Consider the following 26,744-nt stretch of genomic DNA (forward strand, 5'->3'; position numbering starts at 1 on the left):
CCCACCCTTAATCACTCATTACTGGAGTCTAACCTCATCTGACTCCTGAAGAAAATCCCCAAACTCTTCCTCTAGACCACCCCTAGATTCCTCCCACAACCTTTCTGTATAAGATCCCATCTTCCCTCCATATGTTGAGAGTGCCATAAAATGACCTAGAGCCTAGTGTCAAATGATTCTGACCCCCTTGTCCAATACAAGTATCACAGATACCTAGGCTCCTTAAGAGTCTACCCAATATGGCAAACTTTCAATAAACTTTACTTTAAATTGGTATCAATAAGCTTTCAACAAAGTAGAGGTTACCCACAAAGGGTTGCTCTGGAAACCCCAAAATACAAACATTCCAGGTCCTGCCGAATGAATTTGACTGAAGCCTTCTCTCAGCCAAAGAAAAACAAGGTTTATTTAAAGATTTGCCATATTGGGTAGACTCTTAAGGAACCTTGCCATTGGCTAGACTCTTAAGGAATCTGAGCATCTTCATGGAGGCAAGATGGATCTTATATACAGAAACACTACAGGAAGGAGCCTAGGGGTGGTCAAATAGTCTAGATGAGGGGTTTAGGAAGAGCCTAAGGAAGATTCTGATGGGACTGGGGTGACTAGAGATCAGATTCCAGAAAGAAGAGAAAGGGATTTTCATGGGTTCAAGGGTGGGAAGCAGCTGGAGGCATACTGGAGGTAACAGACAATGGAGGACTAGGCTAGGCTAAGGGTAACAGATTTGGGCATGAAAAAGCCAGATAAAGTGGGAAAATTCAGGGTGGGGGTTTCCCAGGGCCTATGGACAAATGGTACTCAGATTCTCTTGGGGTAAAAGGAAAAAGGTCTTGGCTTGGGCCTGTACCCAGTCAGTACCAGGATCAGTTCAATGAGTTGGGAATATTTAGGCTGGAGAAGTTGAAACACAGGTCTTGACCAAGAAAACTCCAACTGGGGTTACTAAGAGTTGGACACGACTCAAAAATGACCAAACAACAACAAAAATGTGCTGGCAAATGCTTACCAACTGGTTTTCCAGAAAAACATGTACCTACAAAACACTTTAAAATTTAATGTACATTATTAACATTTATCCATCACCTTCTCAAATCTAAACAATCAACAAAATAATAAAAGTCCTGATTTATTTTTTTGCCAGTTTCTGAGGGGTAAATGCTTTACACTGAAAACCTAACAATTAGCTCTCTCCAGTTGGCTCCAGCACAATAATGCTTATTTATATAAATGCATGTTTTTTTTTTCCTGCTATAGAACATAAAATCCCTGCACCTTGAGGGCAAGGGTTGCTTCATTTTTGTCTTAGTATCCCTACAATCTAGCATAGGGCCTGGTATAGAGCAGGTACATATTAAACACTTTTGGTTGATTGAAAAGAGATCATGGGGAACAACTGTATTGGGAGGCATGATCATTATTTTCAAGTAGTCAAAGTTCTAAGAAAGATTAGGCTTGCAATGGGTAGAAGGTGCAGTGAAACAGATTTAGGTTTGATATAAAGAAAAAATTCCTGACAACCAGAGTTACTCAAGAGAGGAATGGAATAACTCAAGAGGCAGTAGGCTCTCTCCTACAAGGCAAAGGTTGGATGACCACTTGTTAGTAATTTTGTAGAAGCAATTTCCATTTAGGTAGAGTTTAAACCAGAGCCCCACTTAAGTCCCTTCCAGTGCCAAGGTTTTTTGATTCTTCCTAAAGTGCAGATATGAACATGTCACTCATCTGCTCAACAAATCCTATTGGCTCCCTAGTACCTCCAAGATCAAACATAAAATCTGCTAAAAACCCTACCTCCATCTGATGAGGGAGATAGGTTGGTACCTGGGGTCTAAATCAATTTGTAAAACCAATTTGTAAAACCAGTTTGTACAAGGTTACAATTGTACAAACTGGTTTTACAAATTGATTTAGACCCCAGGTACCCCATCACATCTACCCTACATAAACCTTGTCTGTTCATGGTGGTTTGTCTTCTTCGTTAGAATTTGTGGGGCAAGTACTGTTTTTGCCTTTCTTTTGAGTCCCCAGTACACTTTTAAGTATTACTACTTAGTAGCTTGCTACATAGTTATAACTTAAGATACTTTTAGACTAATTGAATGAAGACTACATTCAGGAGAAATTATTAAACTGAGAAATTAGAAATATCTCCAAATGAGATTTGCCAATGTTTTTGGAAAATAACCCATAAAATCTTTCCAATCCCCATCTTCATCTCTCTCTGGTAATTTGGGACTAGTGTTGTAATAGACTAGGTGAACATGGCATAGCATTTTATGGTTGATTGCCAGAAACCGTCATAGCCAATGCAAACTTTAGCGTTAATCTTAACCAGATCTCAAAATTTCTATGTAATTTTCATGGTTTCTGACTGTGCTTCCTAAGAACTGGTGTCTCTCAAGTACAGCCAGAGAAGGAAATGAGAGTGCCTCAGTTAGAGGCAGCTCCTTCTACTTCCTTTGGGCCCCAAAATATATTATCCTTTCTGATATCAAAAATGCTAATGCTGCAGTGGGAGATCAATACTGAAAAGAGTCAGGAGATAGAGTTCACTTAAGAAGGACTTCCAAAGAAACTGCAATCCAACCATGGAGAGTAACAGAAGCAGGAGTTCATTTCTCTCTCACATCTATCTGGAACTTTACTTCTCTGGCGTTCAGAGCCCATTCATCAGAACCACTAGTTTTGGTGCTACTGCCCAGAAACTCAACTAAAGTAAAAGTACTTATTGCCTCTGTTCTCTGAGTTTACGAAAACATAAAAAAGTTTCTAAGTTTTCCTGATTGTATGAAACTGTTCCCTTTCCTCTCCAACTAGTCTCCAGATTTAGTTTTTGCAGAAACCTCTTTAAGTTACTCCATTAGTGTAGAATTAGTAGCTATTGGAAGTTGGGCCTCTTCCCAGCTCAATTAAACTACTAAAAAAGCCTTAATGATTTCAAACTGACAAATGTCCAATGTCTTCTTCACTGGCCAGTTGTGTACAGGAAGTAACAAAGTACCCGGATGAGAGCAAATAAGAAAGTTTGGGTTGTTGTCATGGCTGAAACATGATGGTAAATCTTAAATTCCTTGCCTTGACAAGATTTTATCAGACAAGTGATCTATAGGGCATTTCAAACCAGTAAGAGAAAAGCAATCGAACCAGGGGTCATAAAAGTAGCTAAAGAGGTTGGAAAAACAAGGTTTGACTTTGGTCCTTAAGGTGCTGAAAAAAAAGAGTAAGTAAGCCAAGGTATTTCTCCTGAGTCAGGACTGTCTTTGCTGAGGGCAAATTGAGGGAGGTGGTTGCTGTTGAAAAGATCTGATCCTCTGGAATGAGAGGCATCAGAATTCCACCAAAAGTTCCCAAAAGATAAACATCTGAATCAGAGATCTCTCTTTCTTGACTAGAATATTTCTGTTTTCTCTAGCTCTTGGATTGCTCCAGATCACTAAAACTTTGAGAAAAGTACCTCTAACCTCTAAAATGTTCACCTGTTCATTTGAGGATGGATAAATAGAATATAGCACCATCCCTTTAATCTGAGATATCAAATGCTTGGAATAGCTGGAAGTCTAGAACAAAGGTCCTCATTTTATCAAAATCCCCTAAGGACAAAGTTAAAATCTAGGGAGATACTCAAGTCAAAGTTGAATATACATTTGGGTCAGAGGAAGGTGAACACAGCTCCCTTTCTATTCGATAATGAGTCTAACTTCTGTCTTGTGAGAAAACTTAATTGCATTGTTTGAAACCTAGCCCTGTGTGGCTGGGAGGCTGAACCATCTCTACCTGTTGTTTAGAGACCCTTAATGAAGGACCTAGAGTATCATTCAGCAGAAGCCCAGTCAGATCTTTAGATTGATATAAGGACTTTTATCACAATTATACATCTCAAGTAATCCATATTTATGTCTTACCTGAAAACTGGCCCCAATTATTAGTCAATCAGGTATTGTTTCCATATTCTTTTGATTGAATATGGATATTTGGGGAGAATAGGACACTTCTTTTTCTGACTTCAGGGAAATGAACCTGTTTGCTCTCCCCCACCCAACTTGGAAAGTCCTTAATCTTTCCTCTAATTAGAAATCTGATTACCTTGTATCCTGGTTTCTTTTAATTAATTGGTTTTATTTTTTTAGTTGTTTTTAATACATAAAGACTTGTCTCACTCTGTATTCAGGGTCTTTGGACTGACTGCAGAGTTCCACTGACCCACTTATTATGCCTATTTTGCAAATAAATCAATTATCTACCATATATTAAAAAGGAGTATTTATATATTATTTGAAATTTTGCAAATGAGTTGTCTGTAGGGAAATTACTATCTCGAGGAGATATAATCAAAGTCCCAAACCTTTGCCTTGCTAAATTTGCTCAGGTTATGGTTATTCAGTCCACAAGCATTTATTAAGTACCTACTAATCTGCTAGGCACTGTGGATACAAAGGCAAAAGACAGTCCTTGCACCTAAGGAACTCATAGTCTAATGTGGAAGACAATCTGTAAATAACTATACACAAACATGAAATACATAGGATAAGCTGGAGATGAAGAGGGATGGTACTAGTATGGACGGTAACCAGGAAAGGATTCTTGCAGAAGGTAGGACTTTACCTGAAACTTGAAGGAAGCCAAGCAAGCTAAAAGGTGGCAACAAATGAGAAGTTCAAGCATGGAGGGCAACCAGTGAAAATGCCCAGGTGTCAAAAGATGGAAAGTCTTGTGCAAGGAATAACAAGGAAGCCAGTGTCACTGGATCACAGGGTGCATGAGGGGAGGACCAGGTTATGGAAGGGTTTAAAAGTCAAACAGAGGATTTCATATTTAACAGTCAAGGCAATCGGGGAAATTTACTTAAGTTAAATGAAAAAGAGAATGACACTCCACAATTAAAATAATTGATATAGTAAGATTTTATTCCCCTTTTGGGCATTTTGTCCTATGCTTACAATAAAACATTATTTCAAAAAATTAGATCCTCACAACCCCGTGCAGTAACACATGTAAAAATTCCATTTTATTAATGAGGGAAGTAAGGTAGCTATTACTCACCTTATTTTATGGAAGAGGAAAGCAGGGCAGCTATTATCAGTACTAAATTAAAGAGAGCAACTCTGAGCAATTTCCAACATGAAGCTACCCTAGTGAGGCAATCTAAAGCTCCTGGAAATGAAGGCTTAGAGAGTCAATCATCCCAAATCATAACCTAAGTGGCAAAGTCATGATTAGAGGGACCCAAGTCTCCTGAGGGCTTGAAGAGGCAGCATGTTATAGTGAAGAAGGGCACTGAATTTGGAGCCAGAGAACCTGGGTTCCAATCCTGGCTCTTATCACTTTCTACCTCTGTATGTTGGACAAGTCTTTGTAAAACTCTGGGCCTCAAGGTTCCTCATCTGTATAATGAAGGGTTAATGAGACAAACTCAAGCCTGGCAACTCTTGGAGTCCAGAGAGAACAAATCAAATAAAAACAGAATACAATGTAGATAATGTTAATTTGTAGTTTTCTAAGTCAATATGAAGAGGTACCCATAAAGAGCATTAGGGTTGCTCTGGAGACTCCAAAATACTAACTTTCCAGGTCCTGCTGATTGAATTTGACTCAAGTCTTCTCTCAGACAAAGAAAAGTTAAGTTTATTAAAAGTTCTGCTTGTATTGGACACAGAATAAGTTTGTGCTAGAAAATTCTATGGTGCTCTCACACCACATGAGGGCAAGATGGGGTCTTATATACAGAAGGTTGTGGGAGGAAATCTAGGGGTGGTCTAGAGGAGGAGTTTGGGGAGTGTCTTCAGAAGAAGTCAGATGAAGTCAATGAGTGATTAAGAGTGGGAAGTTGCTGGAGGCTACCTGGAGCCGACAGTTTCAAGGGTGGATTGATATTTTGATAGGCTCAAGGGCGGGAGGGAAGTAGATGGACAAAGCAGGGCTAGGCTAGTTACAGAGGTCTAGGCCCAGCCACAATGTAAGGCTTATGGGCTCAGGCAAATGCCTCATCAAATGGGATGATTTAATCAGAGTTTAAGGGAGGGTGGTTCCCAGAGCCTGTACCTCAACTATACTGGCACATGTTTGACATCACTGTACTAGATGGTCCCTGATGTTCTTTCCAGAACTATAATCTACAATCCCAGACCTAGGTCTTTTTCCTTTACAGAAGCAGTTCTCAAAGTATGCTTTACAGTATGCCTAAGCCCTCATGTATACTGTAGGGATAGGAACTAGACCAAGGATTTCATTGGTATTGAGAACTCCTAAAAGGTTCCTAGAACAAATAAGTCAATATCTTCTCTGCAATTTATAATCTTAAAAAAGAAATGCCTAGAAAATGACTTGCCCAGAAAATTGCCCAGAGCCGCAAGTGTCAGAGATGAGACTTGAACTCAGATTTTCATTGTATACTATATTTGTTTCTATATACTTCACTCTAAGTGCTAATGGCTCCAATTCCTATCCCTCCATCCATCATTCCATAGGCATTTCTTATGCTAGCACTAGGTCCTGTGTTAAAGCTGGAGATCAAGGTACAACTAATGAAATAATCCCTACTTGCAATGAGTTTACATTTTAATGAGGGAGAAAAGCATATGGAAAATACATATCCAGCACAAATATAAAGTTAGCAAATACAAGGTGGTTTGGGAGAAAGGGCATTAATCAGTGGCTGTAAGGATGGCTTCATGCAATGAAGATTGGTGCCTCATATCAAATTGCTTGCCTTCTCAATGAGGGAGGAAGGGAGAGAATTTGGAACTCAAAATGTTTTACAAATGAATATTAAAAATTGTTTTTCTACATGGAATTGTAAAAATAAATAAAACCCAAAGAAAATGATGCCTAAGCTCCATCTTGAGGAAGAGAGGGACTCTGAGGCAAAGGTAAGGATAAAGTTCTATTTCCATCAAGCTCCCCCAAGAACCTCATCTTTCTGGTCAAGCCACAGGAAGCTGGAGCTCTTAGCTCTACTAAGTACCCCACTGCCCCTGTGTCTGGAGGTGGCAGAGTACTCAGACTAGCCATCTCTTTATTTCTCATATGTTCCTCCATACTTCATCATTTCTGCCTTTAGGCCCTGCCCCAACTCTGACTCTTCAGATTCTTTTTATGGTCTTTTATTGTTTTGTTTTCCCCCATTAGATTGTGAGGTCAATCTCACTGCCCTCTAGGGCAGGGACTATACTTTTGCCTTTTAAAAAAATTTCTCTGCACTTAGTACAGTTCCTAGCATATAGTAGGTGCTTAACAAATTATTTACTAACTGACCAACTGGCTGCATTCCAGATGGATTATCTGGAATTGTACTGAAATTGCCGAAGAGAAACATAGCAAACCATTGGATATCTTTGTGCAAATTTGGTGAGACTTTTCTTGAGTGGTTTTGAAGGAAGTTGGAAAGGGGGATTCTTTAGGTGTTGGCTGAATTGTTTGTTTGTTTGTTTTAAAGGGGAGAGCCATTCTGGTGGTGATAAGAGGAATTCTTAGGTTTATCCTACTTTCCAACTCAGGACCTACCTCTCTGCTATTTCTGTAATGCTTGAGCTTAGGTATCTGGTCCACTCTACTCACTTGGGTAAGCAGCCTCTCACATAAATCTTCCAGGGAAACATTAGGTTCCAGTGACCCAGGATAACAGCTGACCTTGGCCTGCCCAAGAAAAGCTAAGCCAAGCCAAATCACCTCATGAAAGCAGGGCCAACTATCGTATAATGGGCAAGCCCTTACAAGAAAAACTACTTGAATTAAGAAAATCCACATTTACCATAAATAGTTGCTAAACTTTAAGTTAGATGCCAATGCCCAAACTGTGCTTAGTTAGGGAATTACTCACGTCTGGGCCTGTCCACTATAGCATGTTTGTGTAGCCATCAGAGTAGACAACTCAAAGCCTTTGCTATTATCCATGAAAACCCAATTTTCTTATACAGTTGGTGATTTCAGGGGACCTTGGTCATCCTTCTAGCCTGGGCTATACTTATGTCGCCAGAAGATAAGATTTCCTGGAGACTGATCTCATTTGGGGAAGGGGTTGTTTCATTTGAGTCTTGGGTCACCACAGTGCCCAGTGCAATGGGTGGCACATAGTATTTAATAAGTGTTGGTAGAATTGTGAATGGAATGTCCAGAAGCAAAATGATGCTGGACCTTTGGAATAGAGGCTATCTTCTTCTTTTATCTCTTATCCTGACTGCTGAATTCAGTCAAAAAATATGGAAGAAGAGTAAACAAAAATCATCTTATCTTTAGAACATTTTTCAGGGTGTTTTTTTTTCTTTTTGGAGGGCAATTGGGGTTAAGTGACTTGCCCAAGGTCACACACACAGCTAGTTAAGTGTCTGAGGCGATTTGAACTCAGGTCCTCCTCTGACTCTATTCCCTGGGCCACTTAGCTGTGCCTTAGGGTATTTTTAAAAGGACCCAAAAGAAGGGGGCAGCTAGATGTCACAGTGAATAAGAGCATTGGCCCTGGAGTCAGGAGGACACCAGTTCAAATCCAGCCTCAGACACTTAACACAAAAACTAGCCATGTGACCTTGGGCAAGTCACTTAAACCCAACTGCCCTCCAAAAAAAAAAAAGTGCCCTAAGGAAGAAAAAGAAATTCCAGTGTGAGCTCCCAAGCTGACATTTCCTTCCCTCTTCCCTAATGGAAGATGGAGGACCCAATATAATCATGCCTTACATTTATCCAGCACCTCAAGTTTCTCCAACCTGGCAAATGTGAGCTTTTGAATTATATCTCTAAGGTCCCCTCCAGCTCCAACATTGTAGGACTTGACAGTTTTTTATATGAAAGCACTTTTCATATCCATTACCTCATGTCTTATATGAAGATCAGTGTGATCCTAACAACAATTTTGTGAGGTACCACCTGTATTATCACCTCCATTTTACAGAAGATGATTAAATTATCTGGCTAAAGTCATTCTGTAATGCAGGAGAGTCAGGATGAGAAGTCTCCAAGTCCAGGGAAAATCACTGCACTGCTCCTCACTACTTGTGTGATCTTGGGCAATCAATTTCTGGGCCTCAGTTTCCTTATCTGTAAATTGCAGGGTTTTGGCTCAATGATACTGTCCACCTCTAACAATCCTAACCTATGAGTGAAGAGCTTTCCACCGTGTCTTGCTGCTTATAAAGCCTGAGAAAGTAAAGGGAAGGGGGAAGGCAATGGGGGGGCCAGAGTATACATGCCACCAAGTACAAAGTGGTATATCAGCTCTGCCAAGCTGATATGAACAGGAAGGATGCCACCAGGCTATTTCAGGACCATGAAAGCTGCCTTGGAGGCAAAGACTGGTGGGTTGGGATAGGGTCCTTGACCTTTTACTGAAAGGTGGGAAACTCACCCTGCTGCTTTTGCCCTACTTTCTCCAGGTCATACTATGTAAACAGCCTTCATGGTGTAAAGTCAAATCAAGGAAGAAGACAGATTCCTTGTGGCAACAAGTTAATCTGCCCCTGAAGGGAAAAGAGAAAAGGAGCACATAGCTCAGAGAGGCCCTGTAGCTCTGGCCTCTTGCCCACCAGCTTGCTACTAAGACAATATGGTCAGCTTCTGTGTGAAGTCACCTACTCCTGGGTCAGGGTGAACTTTTTCCCATGTTGGTAGATCAAAACTGTTGTGGTCTTTGGAAGTAGAGTGTGTGTTTAAGAAAGGGTACAGCAGTAGTACAAAAAAAAAAAAATGGTCCCAGGAGGACCACTGCCCTTACCTTCAACCCTGGCAGAGAAATAGCATTATACAGGGTCAGGACTCTAAAATTCACCCAGACTGTTGCTTGTCCAGGTGTGATTTTTAGGTAGGCGGCAAAGAGATAATTGCATCTCAAGAAGTATTTATTGAGCACCCACCTGGTGCATGCCTGCTTTAGAAGGTAATTGGAAAGCACTTGTTCACACAGAGATTTTGGACCAAATCACTGGTGCCAAAAACCACCCACTGACTGGCAGCCAGAGCAGCCTCGGGGGACAAAGTGCTGAGTCCTTGAAAATACCCTGTGTCCATTAAAGATTCACATCTTTACTCTGTGTTCTTTCTGAAAGGTTACAGGATTAGAGTCAAAGCAGGTGGAGGGTTGGGAAAGGGAAGGAGACCTTCATCTAGACTGTTAATCAGAGAAGGAGCCCTTCTTGGGCACTAGGGTATGTATATTGATACTTGGAACCTCGGGTTCCTCACACATAAACTAGACATTCTATAAGATCCTTCCCAGTTCCAAAATTCATTTTCTTTTGACTAAATTCACTCAAGTAAATTAATAAGTATTTGTGGAGTAAATTCATATAATGTTGATGGTACAATGCTAGGCACTGGGATAGGAAACATTATTCTTGTCTTCAAGGTGCTGACAAACGTTCAGAAAAGATACGTAAAAATAGTGGTACAAAGCAGTATACATAGTAAATTGTAGATAAAGAAGAAACGACTGTGTCCTGGGATGATCAGAGAAGGCTTCATAGAATAGGTGAAATTCGAGCTGGGTTTGTTGGTTGCTGTGGAATGACATGATTCCTAATAAGTCCTGTGATTGGAGATGCCAATCACAAACATTCTAGAAAGCAATTTGGAATAATGCTTTAAAAAAAAAAAAGACTAAAATATCCATACTGTTTGACTCAGAGATTCCCCTTCTAGGTACTTACCCCAAGGAACACAACAGCACCACTTATTACTACGTGTGGGCAAAAAATACAGGCAAGACAGAGTCCCTTGCCCTCACAGAGCTTATATTCTAATTCGGAAAATTTATGACAGCATAAAAGAGAGCTGGAAGAGGGGGTGGGAGGGAAAGGATTGGTGGAAAATCCTTAGAAGCACAGCCAAGAGGGGAATGAAGTTTTGGGGGGAGGGGACGGGGAAGCGCCTATGGCTATTCCTCCCCCCCCCTAAAAAAACCCAAAACAAAACTGAGACCCTGAAAGGAATTGAGCAAGGAATATGAAGAATGTGGAGAAGCTCAGGAAGTCTTACATGAACTGCTATAGAGTGAAGTAAGTAGAACCAAGAAAAATACACAATCTAAATAGAGAACAATAAAACCAAACTGACAGCTTGGTGTTGGAGGAGGACAGGAGAAAAAAGCACCTCCTTTCCTCCATTTTGGGAATGGAGGTGACTAGGGATATCACCAGTGTGGCTAGTTTCGCTAAACTGCTTTTTTCTCCTTTTTAAAAATGTTAGAAGGGATGTTACATGGGAAGAGTCTAATTCAGAAAAGAACTTGATATAATAACAAAGGGCATTAATAAGAATTTTTTTTTTAAAGAAATTTGACTTTAATGTTGAAGGACAGGGAGGATTGAGATTAGTGGTGGGAGGTGGACATGGGGATAGAATTGCCTGTGTTTTTTTTTTTTCTCTGAACACCTGGTTACTAGTCACTAACCTTAAATGAGAATGAAAACAAAAGATTGGCACAGTCTTGTATGCGTATGGCTGACTGAGGAAGTATATCATAATGAAAAGAGTGTAGGCCTTGAAGTTAAGAGAAACCTGGACTCAAATTCTGCCCCTGACACTCAATGGTATGATCATTGGGGAGCTAATGGCTGATAGTCTCTTAGCCTGTTTCCTCACCTTTAAGCTGAGGATAATAATTTCTATGGTAGCTACCTCCCAGAGTTGCTATAAAGATGATATTTGTAAATCACTTCATAAATGTTCATAATGAATTCACAAATTGATCGACACTTTCAGAAAGAAAACCCAGCTGATGTGCTTATTTTTAAGCCCACCAAAAAAGACTTTTAAAAAATCAATGTGGTAACTGAAAGATGGGGTAGACACTACTCCAGAGGAACAGTATGAGGATAAGGATGAAAATATCCTCTCTAGGCAGATGACTCACATACAGCTATACAAACACATTTATGTATGTATAGGAATGACATTTCATAATACCTACATATGTCGGAGTCCAGGCTCTTCTCCAAGCTCCATTCCCATGTCAACAACTGCACATTGGACACTGTGAACAGGAAGTCCTAGAGACTTCCTCAGCATTATCTTTAATTCCTAACCTTACCCCTCACCCACAGGTCCAATAAGTTGCCAAATTTTTGCTGTTTATACCTAGACAACATCTCTTACATGCAATGCCTTTTCTTCACTTAGACAACATCTATTTTAGTTAAGTTCCTCATCACTCCTCGAGGGGAGGAATCCAACAGCCTTCTAATTGGTCTTTCAGTCTTAAGTATCTCACCACTCCACACCCTGCTGCCAAAATAATTTACCTTAAGCTCCATCTGACCATGTGACTCTCCTAGTCAATCAACTCCAAAGGCTTTCTATTGTCTCTAGAAGAAAACAGAAACTTCTCAGTTTAGCATTTAAAACCCTTTATGGCCAGACCCCAAACTATCTTTCCAGCCTCAAGGGACACCCTTCCCCTTCACTCTGAGATACAAACTAGCCTCAAACCCCTAGGTCCTCACTCTCTTATCTCTTATCTCTGGGATCTTGTATGGTCTAGCCCTCAAGCTTGGAATACACTTCTGGGGTCTCTTATCTTTCCTAAGAGTCAACTCTATCACTATCTTTAGTGTGAAGCTTTTCCAGATCTGGCCAACGGCTAGAACTCCCCGCCCCACCCACCCTCCCTCACCCCCAGCACAGCAAACTACCTTTTATGTAATTACTTGTTTACTCACTTTATATTTATGCTGTATGTATTACATGTGTTTGTTGTTTCTCCCATTAAAATATAAGCTCTGATCCCCATAAAGAGATGACACCTTTTCTCTAGTTTTTAGAGGTGGTGAGTGGTGCACAGGAGTGGAACACTGCATGTGATTTTTTTTTTTGGTGTGTTGATTGGTTTTTGCTAAATGTTTTTCTTCTTCCTAGTAAAGAAATTCTTTGATCTAAGGGACTGATCTCTGGAATGGCAGAAGGAGCAAAGAAAACAGATGGGGAAATCTAGACAATATAAAAATAAATGAAAGTGGGGGGTAGCTAGGTGGTGCAGTGAATAGAGCACTGGGGTCAGGAGGACCTGAGTTCAAATATGGCCTCAGACATTTAACACTTACTAGCCATTTGACCTTGGGCTAGGTGCTTAACCAATTGCCTCTCCCCCCAAAAATAAATAAAAAAGGAAAGATATCAAAATCTGTTTTGTAAAAAAGATCACAAACTCTTTGCAAAATATAAAAGGAACTGTACTTTGTACTTAATATCCCAGCACCTAGCATTGTGTCTGGCATACAATGGGTGCTTAATACATGTTTGTTGATTGAGAAAGCAGAGCTATTTGGCATCTTTTTTGCTTCTATGTGCTCCATCAAAGAATGTTCTTCAAATTGGCGAAGACTGGACAGCTAGGTGGCACAGGGAATAGAGTACTGGCCCAGAAGTTCAAATTTGGCCTCAAGACACCTGACATTTAATTATCGGTGTGACCCTGGGCAAGTCACTTAACCCCAATTGCCTTGCCTTCCCTTCAAAAAACAAAAAACAAACAAAAAAATTGGGGAAGACAGATGAAAATGTTTTACAAGGGAACGAATAGTCAGGGTAAATGAAGAGATCAAAAAGAGTTCAAAATTGTTGTCACTGGATTTAAGTCCTCAGATCTGTATGAACTATACCCAAGGTATTGGAAAAATGTGAAATTGTGATTGTGAGGTGACATACAAAAGACTAAGCAAAAAAAAAATTCCTTATGTTTTGCATGACTTCACATACATAATTAGTAACATATTGCATGTCTTCTCAATGTCAATGGGTGAGAAGGGTGAAAGGGAGAAAGAATTTGGAACTGAAAATTTTTTTAAAAAGGAATGTTACAAGATAAACAAATAAATAAATAAATAAAATTTTGAGAAATTCCAGTAAAAGATATATTCTTCTGATTACAGGCTAAGTTTGACATCAGTTCCTGGAAAAACTATAGAAAGCAAAAATATTAAAGGAATGATTGGAAAACACGTAGAAAGGGAAGCTGTGTATGTGAGCCAATAAAAGCCTGAATGGGTTTTTCATGAAGAAAATAGCCAGGCCAGCATAAGCTTATTTCCTTTTGTGGACAAAGATTACTAGACCGAGATCAGAGGAATGACATATTTCATCAAAACACTTGATAAAAATATCCCACAGTGTCAATATTTCTGTGAACAACACGAAGATGTGAGGATGAATGATTATAATTAGGTGGATTTGATAGACCAATGTTAATCTAAAAGATGGTCCTTATTGGAAGGCATCTATTCAGGGATCTATTCTTGACCCTAATTCTGGTCAACATTTTTATCAATAACTCGGATGAAGGCATAGCTAGAATTCTTTTCAAATCCACAGGGACACAAAAAGCTAAGAGAGCATGGATGACAGAATTGGGGTACAAAAAGATTTAAAATGAAAGTTCTACACCTGTGGTTTAAAAAAGGAAGTCAAGGCAGTTAGGTGAAGTGAGTAAAGCACCTGCCCTTGAGTCAAGAGTATCTGAGTTCAAATTCTGCCTCAGACACTTTTACTATCTGTGTGACCCTGTGAAAGTCCTCCAAATGCCTCTGGGTGAAAAAAAGTCTAGCACAGGACAAGAGACTCTAGGTTGGACAAAGAATAGAGTATATGAAGATCTAGAGGTCTTAATGACAAGCAAACTCAATGAGTGAGGGTGATGTTGAAGCAAAAAAGCCAAGGCAGCCTTAGGCTTTCTTAACCAAAGTATAATGGCTGGAAAAGATGTGTTTTCATCAGTATGATTCTGGATTATTGTGTCCAATTTGAAGTGCTCCATTTTAGGAAGGACAAAGACCCACCAGAGCATGTCTTGAAAAGGATAACCAGACTGGCAAGAGGAACTGGAAATCATGCTATCTATAATGGGGATCGGTGGAGCAGGAGAAGAACAGAGTGGAGAACTCCCTTCAAATAAATTTCAAACATAGTCATGTAGAAGGGATTAGACTTGTTTTGTTTGACCCTAGAGGGTAGAACTAGGGGCAATGAATAGGTGGAAATTCCAGAGGCATATTTTGACTTTGATAGAAAGGGGTTGGCTAGGCCTAATGATCAGAGTTGTATTGGCCACCTAGGAAGTTAGTGATTCCCATTACTGAGAGTCTTCAAGAAGAGGATCAATGACCACTTGTAAGGAAGGTTTTAGAGGGGTTTCCTGTTTAAGCAACAGAATTGAACTAGATGAACTATGAATTTCCTTCCAATTCTTACATTACTTAAAGCTGTGAGCCAGTGGTTTTATAGTACTGTCTGGTCAATTACGACTGAAGTTTGGAATCCTAATCAAGTATATTTAGAGCTGTGGGAAATAACATTTCTGGAATCAAAAGAGTGGCTCAAATTCACTCAAGAAATGGCTCTTTACCCATTAATTAAGGGGAGGCATTATCCTTCCATTTTCAAAAAATAAAATAAGGGGCAGCCAGGTGGCTCATCGAGTAAGAGTACCAGGCTCCAGTGTTGGGACGACCTGGAGATCAAATCCCGGGCTCAGACACTCAGCACCACACCCAGAAATAACTGGCCGTGTAACCTTGAGCAAGTTACTTAACCTCGATTGCTTAAAAAAAATAAAAAAATAAAATAACCTTTCCAGATTTTATTTTTATAAATATGCAGTTGGGACATTTCCCACCTGAATAGTTTAAAGACAGGGACTATTGTTTTAAAACTAATAAGGCAAGTCTACTAATAATTCTATCCACAGTGACCATGCTAATGTGGCCAATTGCCCTAGCCCAGTGTGAGCTTGTTCGATATAGCGCCTAGTACATATTATGAAACCATTCTCCCTGGGAGTGACATCAGCTCTAATGCTGGGAATATTTAAAGCTAAATTGGGCCAAGCTCTAGAGAATAGACTGATGGAAAAATCTGTGGCTGAAACAAAGGGTAAGGGATAAGATGTGATCAATAAAGCTTTTCTAGTTTAGACTCTCCAGTTCTATAAATAATACAGGCTTAAAATATAATTGAAGGATTATTTTTATTCCTCAAAAAAAAAAAACCCAGAGCCTCTCACAATGCTTTACACATAGCATCTTCACAGTTAAATGGTTCTAACTATATAAGCAATATTCCCCCCTTCAGCTTACGCACCAGGTTCTAGATTAGAACATAAACACTAGTGAACAAAGTCACTCATTCCTAGGAGAAAGATGAGCTGAATTTCATTTCACTCTGTATGAATCATGGTTGTGTGTGGGTTATCCTTTGTTCTCAAAGAGGACCATGACATCAGGGAGGTGGTGCCATGACTTGCAAGTGAATTGGATTTCAGTGAGGGAGGGCTGTGCAAAAGTCACCAACCTCATTTTCTCTCCCATAGTCATCTGGGTCCAGTGGCCAGATATGGATCAGGACAACTGGAAATGGCACAGGATGCAGTGGTATACCCTGGCCTTTTTAAGCTAAGGTCTTTCAGAGTTCTTATTTTGAGGTAATGCCCATTCAGTGGCTAAGGATCTTTAAGAAATGAGCCAAGGGTTGATTATTTACAGATAGTTAGATAAACAAATCAAACTGGGAGAGAAAGACCCTCAGAGTTGTTTCTGGTGAGGCATTTAGAAAGAAATCTAGCCAGTAAACCCCAAGATATCAAAGTAAGCTTCAGCCACCAAAATTTACCGTCAGAGGACCCTCAGGTACATGACACTGAGAGAAGTGGAGTTGCCCGACTGGAACTAGCTAGTTGAGTCTCCATTTGTAGAGGTTTAAGGTTTAGGGGTGCTCAAGAACCCAAAATACCAACACACCGGGTCTTGCCAGAATTAGACTCAAGTCTTCTCTAGGACAAAGTAAAGGTTCACCTTAATGGGTAGACTCTTAAGGACCCTAAGTATATGTGAAGCTTGCATTGACAAGCAGGCCAGAATAATCTGACACAGAATGAATCCAAGTTAATCTTGGCCCAAACACCACTTAACAGGTTATTTTTTGGGCCCCCATGGCTCAGAGTGAATGTAAATAGCAATTGTTTCTCTTTGGTTGCAAACAACCCTGAGGGTCTGTCTTCCCCTCCCAGTTTGATTTTTTTTTTTAATTAAAGGAGACTTTCCTAGGCTCACTTCTTAAACAGCTCTAATCCCAGAATGGGCATTGCCTCACCAAAGTGAGAACTGGAAAAGACCTTGACTTAAAAAGGTTAAGGTTTCTCACTGCATTCTGGGCCATCTCCAGTTGTCCAGATCCGTATCTGGCCACTGGACCCAGATGACTCTGGAAGAGACAGTGAGGTTGGTGACTTTCCCTAGCCCTCCCTCACAGTAATCCAACAATGAATCAAAATTAGGAAAGAAAGCCAATCTCAAACCCTGTGAATTTTAGCCTTCTTATTTTTCCCCCCCTAAATTCTGGGTGCAAGCCATCCTGATGAGGCGCAGGCTCAGGGAGCCCCTTGAACTTGAATCTTCCCTTGTAAGGCATTTGCCTGAGGCCATGGGCCTTAAATTGTGGCTGTGCCCAAGTCTTTAGCCCTCCTTTGTCGAGCAATTTCCCACCCTTGATCTTCCTGTCCCACCTTAGAACTGTCCTGGCCCACCAACATCTGTCATCTCCAGGTAGCCTCCAACAACTTCCCCCCTTAATCAATCATTACCTCATCTTCATCTGACTCCTTGTGAAGACCCTCCCCAAACTCCTCCTCTAGATCACCCCTAGATTCCTCCCACAACCTTCTGTATATAAGACCCGAACTAGCAGAGTTGTTCTGTGTCCAATAAAAGTGAGCTTTTAATAAACTTTGCTTTTCTTTGGCTGAAAGACTTGAGTTGAATTCATTCCGCAGGACCGGGTGTGGTATTTTGGTTTCAAGCACCCCTAACCCTACCCTAAACTTCTTCCAATTCCATGTTGTTTCCTTTCTTTAGCTTTCCCAAGTGGAATCCGAAATTCTATATAGATATTCATTTACAGGCACAAACCAAATTATTTCTTAGGAAAAAGTGAATAAAGTCTGGACCTATGATTTCATTGGACTAAGGAACTCTCAGTTGAAGAAACTCTTAATCTACCATTATGGTTCAACACCTCCTCAGAAACTTAAGAGGCTTAGGAGAGCTGACTGGAGAAATGAAAAGTTAAGTGACTTGCCCAGGGTCACTAAGTCAGAATGTGTCATAGGCACATCCTAAACCCAGATCCACTTGATTTCAAGACCAGCTTTCTGGGCACTATACGATACTGCTTCTTATACTGCTTAGGAAAACTGGAAAAAATCCTGACCATCTAACTACTTGAGAGGCCTCAAGGGGGCAGGTAGGTGACTCAGCTGATAGAGCTCTGGCCCTGGAGTCAGGAGGACCGCAGTTTAAATGTGGCCTCAGACACTTAATGGCAGTGGTCACTTAACGCCGATTACCAGCCAAGCCTTCCCCCCCTGAAATTCCTTAGTCTTACTTAAGCTGCTTTGGTTTCTCCCTTTCCCACATTCTTCAGTTTTGCTTTTTTTTTTAATTCAAAAAAGCCCCATAGAATGTACTGATTCCTTTGAGAAGATTCAGTGAGTCCTAGACCTACTAAAACCTTCTCCTTACATCTTGACCATAACTTCATTTGTCTAGCTCAGGGGTGGGAAACCTATGGCCTTAAGGACGAATGTGGCCTTCTAGGTGCTTGGGTGTGGCTTGAGTCCAAGTTTTACAGAATAAATCCATTTATTAAGGGGATTCATTCTGTGAAGTTTTGATTCAGTTAAAGTACCACACTTAAGGACCAGGGTCACAAGGCTGCAGGGTTTCCCACCCCTGGTCTAGCACCTGTTTGCTTCTCAGATTCACTTGGCATTTATCCTATTCTGTCCACTTCTGCTCTTTGACTGGGTTCATATTCTATGCTCTCTAGAAACTGTGTGAGGTCTGAAGAAGAATCAGAATATTAAGCACTAAAAGGGATCTTTAGACACTAAACAGTCCAATGTCCTTATTTCAAAGAGAAGAAAACATCTATAAAATGACCTGGAGACTTGAAATGAGTTATCCAAGTTAACAATGCAGAGTTTTGATCTGAATCCAGGGCTTACAGTTACAGAAAGGCAGATACAGGTTTGACCTAAGGAAAAACTTCCTAATCTATCCAAAAGTGGAACAGGGCTGCCTTGGAAGATAGTGGATTCTCCCATAAGAGGCTTCATGAAAAGGCTAGGCAACCACCTGTCAAGATTTTTGTAGACAGAATTCTTTTTTTTTTTAATTAATACAGTATTTATTTGTCTTCCCTCTGTCAAACCCTGAGCCCATGTCTTTCCCCAGGGCTACCTGGTAAGTTGGAGGTGGAGGTATACACAGGCTGGAAGAGACATGGAAGAACCAGGAGGACGAGGAGGAACATTCAGAAACGTAGGAGGAATAGAAATGGCTCACATGGCGAAGAGGATGAGGAAGGCCACCATCAGGCAAAAGAGCCCCATGGCCTCAGACAGGGCAAAGCCCAAGATGGTGTAGGAAAAAAGCTGTTGCTTCAGGGAGGGGTTCCTGGCATAACCGATGATGAGACTTCCAAATACAGTCCCAATCCCAGCTCCAGAGCCAGCCACCCCAACAGTGGCAGCCTCAGCTCCAATAAATTTGGCTGCTGTGTCAATGTCCCTTGAGACAGCACCAGTTTGGAATCCACATCTGGGGACAAGAGAGGTCAAGGGACTTGATGCAGCCAAAATGCTAAGGTTCTCATCTGTCCGAACCTCTGGCCATTTTAGCACCACTGCAGACAGCGGTCTACTCAGCAGCTGAGAGCTGCTCCTCACAAGGGCAGGGGTAGAGATGAACTTGGCGCAGGCATACATTCTCAGGGGGTGAGGGGCAAAGCTGAAGAGCTGCCGGCAGAGCAGAGGAGACAGAGAGGGGCCAGAATTCTTGATTGGATACAGATTGTACTATATGACCCATAAGAAACTTTTCAACTCTTGGATTCTAATTTTGTAATTCCCTCCTTTGGCGCTAAGTCCACCAAATCACTGTCTCCATTAAAGACTGCTTGGTCTTTCTGAAACCTTGGAAATTTCTTGTCTTCTAGAGAGAACTGTATTACAGCACTTTTATTTTCCCCATGATCAGTTCTTGACCCTATTCTTTCTATATCCTCACTCTCTGATTTCATCCACTCCCATGGCTTCAACTATCACCTGTCTAGAGATGCCTCTCAAATCTCTACTTCCCTTGACCTTTTTTGTGAAGGTCCTGTAATCGAAAAAATATTAATACCTACATTGTACTCTATGATTTGGGGTTATCTTCCAAAACTTCCAAAATATTAACCTGCATCAAAACCATTTCTAGCTTGGATAGATGCTGAAACTGGCATTGTTTCCCCTATCTTTGAAGAGGACTCTCTGTCCTCAAGACAATTTCAGGTACTATTCACAGGAATCTCAAACAGCTAAGATCTTAAAATACAATCTGGGTTAATATTTCAGAATAGAGGGACCCATTCCTCTGGGACCACTCCCCTAACTCTTTGAGTTAAACAAAGGAAACCCCTCCCAGCCAAAATAAATTAAATCTAGAGAGGATTAGGAGTTAATCCAATCACTTCAGATTGGCCTGTTAGGAGGACAATGATCTCAATAACCTCAATCCGTTCAGTGGAGGAGAAACCATAGATTTAAAGCTGTAGCACACAGAGGCCCCACTTCAGTAAAACCATCATAGCAGATGGGCTAACCTAATTGAGGTTGAGGATAACCTACAGGTCCATCAGGCCTTAGGGTGGATGTGAAATTCCTACCACCACTGGACTTTGATGACTCAGGAAGAGAGCCAGGTTGATGACTTTGTAGGACTCTGCCTCACTTAAATCCAATTCTCTAATAAGTAAAGATATTACTACGGTATGTTTTTGATGAGGCATGGGCTCCAGGAGCCCCCTTGAGCTCTCCTTGAGTCTTGAGGTACAGGCTCTTTAACCCTGCCCCCTTGAACTCTGATTAAATCTCATCCCATTTGATGAGGCATCTGCATGAGGCCATAAGCCTTACATTGTGGCAGGGACCAAACCTCTGTTACTAGCCTAGCCCTCCCATAGTCCATCTACTTCCTACCCTTCTGCCTATCAAAATATCAATCCACCCTAGAACTGGCCTAGCCCACCATTGTCAGTCGGCTCCAGGTAGCCACCAGCAACTTCCCACCCTTAAGCACTCATTGACCTCATCTATGTCATTAGTCAACAACAAACCATTTTCCTAAGAAAAGTCTTTTTGTATTTTCTTTGGAGCATTATCGTTCACCCTTCCAAGGGGCTTTTCTAAGGATTTTGGAAACGGCTTTAGAGAAAAATATTTTCTTAATATATTCAGTTTTGCTAAATAAATAAAGTTTTAAATATGCTTCCTATTACTGACCTACATCCAACTGCTTATATCTTCACCAGAATATCTGTCACTAGGACCTCAGACTCAATAGGACCAAAACTGCTTCCCCTTCTGAATGCCACAATTCTATCAATGGTACTATAATTTACCCAATCAGCTCTTTTCTAAACATTGGTTTTGTCTTTGACAATGTCCTATTTTCATACCTACATGGTCAAGTGCTCAATGAGTCTACATGCATAGTAGTATCTTTTATTATCTATACCCTACTCTCTATTCCCACTGCCGAAAACAGATACCCTTATCACCACCTAACTAGAATAAAATTGTGGCCTAACAAATCTCGAATGTACCTTCCTTCTCTCTTCAAATTACCTTTCACACTATTGTCAAACCAATTTTCCTCATCCACAGAGATACTTAGTATCTGTGTGATATTGACAAATGTCACAAATGTAATCTCCTTAGACTTCAATTTCCTCATCTGTAAAAAATGAAGAGAATAGGGGTGGCTAGGTGAGTAAATCGCTGGCCCCAGAGTCAGGAGGACCCGGTTCAGGCCTCAGACACTTAACACCCACACAAAAATACCTAGCCTTGTAACCTTGGGCAAGTTAACCCCAATTGCCCTCCAAAAGGCAAAAAAAAAAATGAAGAGAATGACTGGATGGTCTCTGAAACCCCTTCCAGCTCCCATTCTATGGTCCTATGTTCTGGCCACTCTTCTCATCAAAAACTCTTCAATGCTTATTATGTAAAATTCAAACTCCTTCAAAATCATCCACAAGCTGCTACCACCTGGGCCACTTTGCTGCCTCAAGTAGGCATCTAAGAGTGCCCTCCACAGAGAACAAGGTCCTGGGTCCTTAGAATCAAGAAAACCTGATTTTAATTATTGCCTCCATATACTTAGCTATGGAGCCCTGGGCAAGTCACAACCTTTCAGCCTCAGTTTCCTCATCTATAAAATAAAGAGGTTGGACTCAATGGCCTCTAAGATCCCTTCCACCTTCTAAATCTATGATAGTATTCTAGCTATCATTTTATCTTATGATATTTGTGTATGTGTTTACCTACCTTAAGGTATGAGCGCAAGATAAATCTTTTTACCTTGTCCTCACACAGTGCTCAGTACAGAGTATGTATAGTACCTTTTTGTTTAAATTGAAATGTTTAAGACTCACTCCTCATGGGGCAGCTAGGTAAAGCAGTGAATAGATCACCTGCCCTGGAGTCAGGAAAACCTGAATTCAAATTTGGCTTCAGGCACTTAGCACTAGCTGTGTGACCTTGGGCAAGTCACTTAACCCCAATTGCCCTGGCTCCCCCCCCCCCCCAAAGACAAAGATTCATTCCTCTTCCACTCTCTGTTTCCTGCCTCCAGTTAGCTTTGTAATCTAAAGTAGTTTTGTTTTTTTTTTCTCACCGACCAGGAATGAATTGAAACTAAATCCTTCCTACCACTTCAAAGAGAAGCCTGAGTAAGGGGGTGATTTTCAAACCTACTTAATGAGCTTAGCCATCAAATGGACCAAAATCCATTTAGGACTAGGACTAGATTGGAATCTGCATCTGATGCATACTTGTGTGACATTGGGCAAGTAACTTAAGCCCCTCAGGGCTCAGTTTCCTTATCTGAAAAACAAGGGAGTTGGACTACATGTCTTTTGAGGCCCCAACCAGCTCTACAATCTATGATTCACTTCTGAAGTAAATTTTTATAGTTTGCAAAGACCTCATTAAAGGCTTTTTTTTAAGGTAACAATTCATGCCCTAGAAGCTCTCCCAGTCTAAAGAGAGGTGCTAATGATGAGGTATGGGCTCTGGGAGCCCTCTTGAGCTCTCCTTGAATCTTTGGGGTACAGACTCTGGGAACCCCCCCCAACTAATCATCCTATTTGATGAGGCATTTGCATCAGGCCATAAGCCTTATATTGAGGCTGGGACCAAGCCTAGCCCTCCACTGTCCATCTACTTACCACTCTAGAGCTATCAAAATACAATCCACCCTAGAATTGGCCTAGCCCACCATAGTCAGTCGTTCCAGGTAGCCTCCAGCAACTTCCCACCATTGACCTCATCAGTAACACACAATATAAATTGCAGATAATCTCAGAAAAAATGTATTCACATTAAATCTCACAGAAGGTGGGATGTTAGCTGAGACTAGAAGGAAGTCAAAGACCCCAGGAGGTGGAGATGAGATAAAGAGAGAGATCCACCTTGTCATGCCGAACCGCCCCCTCCCCATCCCTAAATTCCAAGACTGTGTTTCTAAAAAAAAACGTTTCTGGCTCTCACCTGGAATTCACTCCCACCTACAATCAACCAACCATCTCTTCTCCATAGTTTGTGATATATACCCCCAACATCGATTAGCACAAACACACAATACATACACAGAAACATACACACATACACAAGAGTTTCCTTTCCATGTCTTCTCTCCTTTTCCACCTGAGTTACCACCCTCCTGGTTAAAACCTTGCTAAGGAAAACAAGGAGATCTGGAAAATAAAAATCACAGAATGTTAGGGTTGAAAAGTGACCAAAGATCATCAAGGACCCTTCCTTTAAGGCCATTGATCAAACCTATGGAACTCTTCTCAGAATGTTATTAAAAATTCATTACTTTAGTAAAAACTAAATTTCAGTTAGAGGTTAGTGAAAATAAAGATGTAATTTTTTCTAACCATCCAAATTTACAGAGAACCTGAAATCCATCCAGTGTCCAAAGGTGGGAGGTTCCAGGTTTAGAACCCCAACCTCTCCATCCTCCAGATGAGAAATCTGAGGCTAAGAAACAGAAAGGTTAAGTGTATTATTGCTCAAGGAACCTGACCTGACACCCTAGTTAGCAAACTGTCGTCTACGTCAAAAGAATCCCAGAGTTTCAGCTTTGCAAATATACATGAGTTTCCACAGAAGCACACATTTGTTAAAACAAAAACCAAAACCTAAAAGAAGCAAGGGGAGGATTTTACTTAGTCCCTCAGCTTGAAATTCTCAAACCAACAGTTGGATTTCCTTTTAGATGTGACCTGATTTCTACAGTTTACCCTCAGGGTTCATGCTAATTTGCATGGTGGAGAAAAACCAGTCAAAAAATGTTCTGAATCTCTGGAACATAAATTGTCCCCTAAAGATCATGGCTACCCTTAAAAGGAAATAAGGATAAAAAAGTGCTAATTAAAGGCTTAACTCTGTGATCCTCAAGCATGCCATATGCAACTAAGGTTCAGGTAAAACACTCATTCATCAGCTCTGTGGCCATCTTACTTAGGTCTTTTTCTCCGAAGGATTCCTTTGTTTTTAGATCTCTGGTGTTTAGGACATAGTCACTTAAAAGTGTTGATTGAATTAAAATTTAGTAATACTTGCTTCCAACACAAACTTAATTTTAACAGGAACTTAATTTTTTAAAATGATTTGTTTGAAGAAAATGATGTACCGTGTTTCCCCGATAATAAGACCTATCCCGAAAATAAGCCCTCCCCTTACTGTGTAAGATTCCTCTAAAATAAGCCTTCCCCCCAAAATAAGCCCTATTGAGATTGCTACTGTAGTGAAGGTGATCCCCTGCACTACACGCTATATTACGGTACCCTCTGTATGCACCGTCTCCCCCCCCAAACGCACGACGCGCTCCGAGCTGCATCCAATCAGAGCTGCAGCAGTGAGCGCCATCCTGTTCTTCCCCAGTGATTTGCTTATTGAATAAAGTACATTTTTTTGTTCACATTTACCTGTTTATTAAAATTGCTGTCAATGTTCATTAAAATAAGCCCTCCCCTGAAAATAAGCCCTCTGGTGTTTTTCTGTCCAAAAAAATAATACAGTGTCTTATTATCGGGGAAACACAATAAGTAGCTACAAGCAGGGGCAAGTCAAAGGTCAAGTCAAGACAGGGCAACAAGCATTTTTTTTTAATAAAGCAATTGGGGTTAAGTAACTTGCTCAAGGTTACAGGGCCAGGTGTTTCTGGGTGGGTGCTAAGTGTCTGAGCCCGGATTCGATCCCAGGTCATCCTGACTCTGGGGCCGGTGCTCTTACTCGCTGTGTTACCTGGCCGCCCCAGCAATAAGCATTTTTAAGGGCCTATCATGTAGCCAGGTCCAGTGGGCTAAGCACTGGGGATACAAAAGAAAGGGGAGACCAGACCTTGCCCTCAGAGAGTTTGAAGTCTAATGGAGGAGACAATATGCAAACAAAACATATTCAGGATAAGTTGTAGATAATCTCAGAGCAAAGGTTAGAGAGGACTTGAAAAGGTATCCTGCAGAATTAGTTGAGACCTTACTAGTTCTGCATCAAGGGGGCAAACAGAAAAACAAAATTAATTAAAATATGGAAAAAGTCTGAAAATGATATACAATGATTCATATCCATTATTCTTTTACCTTTACAATGACTTTAGGGGAGGAGGGTGGTATCTCTCTTCCATCTAGAGCTAAGCTTGGCCACATAAACCTTTGTAGCATTCAGTGCTAGTACCACTAAGTTTTGTGGAAGTAAATTTAAACTCCAATTTTTTATTTTATAAATATGAAGAAATAATATTTTTCTGTTTAAGCCCTTTCTAAGATTGGGGTGGGGTAAAGTGGAGCCAAGAAGGATGACAAGAGGACAAAAAGGCCTTTCATTAGATAAAGGGATTAAAGGACAACTTCTTATACTTTAAAGGTAAAGATAAGGGCTGGGGACACAAGTGCTAGCCTTCTTCCCCCCCCCCCCCTAGCAACCAGTTGGTATACCACTGGCCCTTTTACCACCTCCTATTCAATTAAATTATTGATAAGGCTCTGAATAAATTCCCTGAGGGAGTATTCCAGGAGGAATTTGATACTAGCTAGTTGCTCAATTCTGAAATGTTAATCCAGACTGTATTTGAGCAAATCTTCCTTACTGATTTGTAAAAATGTTACTTAATTTCCTCTGGGAGGCAAGTTAATCTCTTCAAACCACTCAGTGCCTAGACAGGGTAGTCACAAAATAAATGCTTATTAATTTTACTTGCAATTGTATTTTATAGTCAAAACCTATGTTTGAGGAAACTGAGGTAAAGGGAAGTTAAGTGATTTATCCAAAGTCATGGTGTTAGTTAGGCACAGAGCTGGGACTTGAATCCAGTTTTATTGTCTTTTTTTTTAAAGATCAGATCTTCCTATCTCATCTAGGCTGAAAGTGCACTGACCACTCACATAGGCCAATTTCATCACTGATTTGCACTAGAATTTGAATCTGTTTGTTTTCAGATTTGGGTCTGTTTGTTCCTTTTTTAGGCATCTTCCTTTCCCCCTCCGCCCTCCCCCATAATGGTGCCAGACTATGCTATCACACTATAGACATAATCTTGGGAAGCTGAGAACTTCCAAATCCACTTATCTACCACCCTCTGCCTACCCAGTAGCTTGCACCACTGCTTCCATCCCTTCTTAGTTGTCTTTACTTTAAAAGTTTTAAACAAAACCTTTTTTTT

General features: G+C 40.7%; 1 protein-coding gene and 1 pseudogene across 1 annotated transcript in view; both read right to left on the reverse strand.

Moving 5' to 3' along the window:
• Positions 1-26,744, reverse strand: part of SLC7A8 (solute carrier family 7 member 8) — an 82,493-nt gene that overhangs the window by 50,086 nt on the left and 5,663 nt on the right. The window lies entirely within an intron of this gene.
• Positions 19,131-19,834, reverse strand: LOC138168477 (ATP synthase F(0) complex subunit C2, mitochondrial pseudogene; annotated as a pseudogene).

This window comes from Petaurus breviceps, unplaced genomic scaffold (assembly GCF_028583685.1).
Source record: "Petaurus breviceps papuanus isolate PSGF00001 unplaced genomic scaffold, PetGlider_PUasm1.0 37, whole genome shotgun sequence".
Lineage (NCBI taxonomy): Eukaryota > Metazoa > Chordata > Mammalia > Diprotodontia > Petauridae > Petaurus > Petaurus breviceps.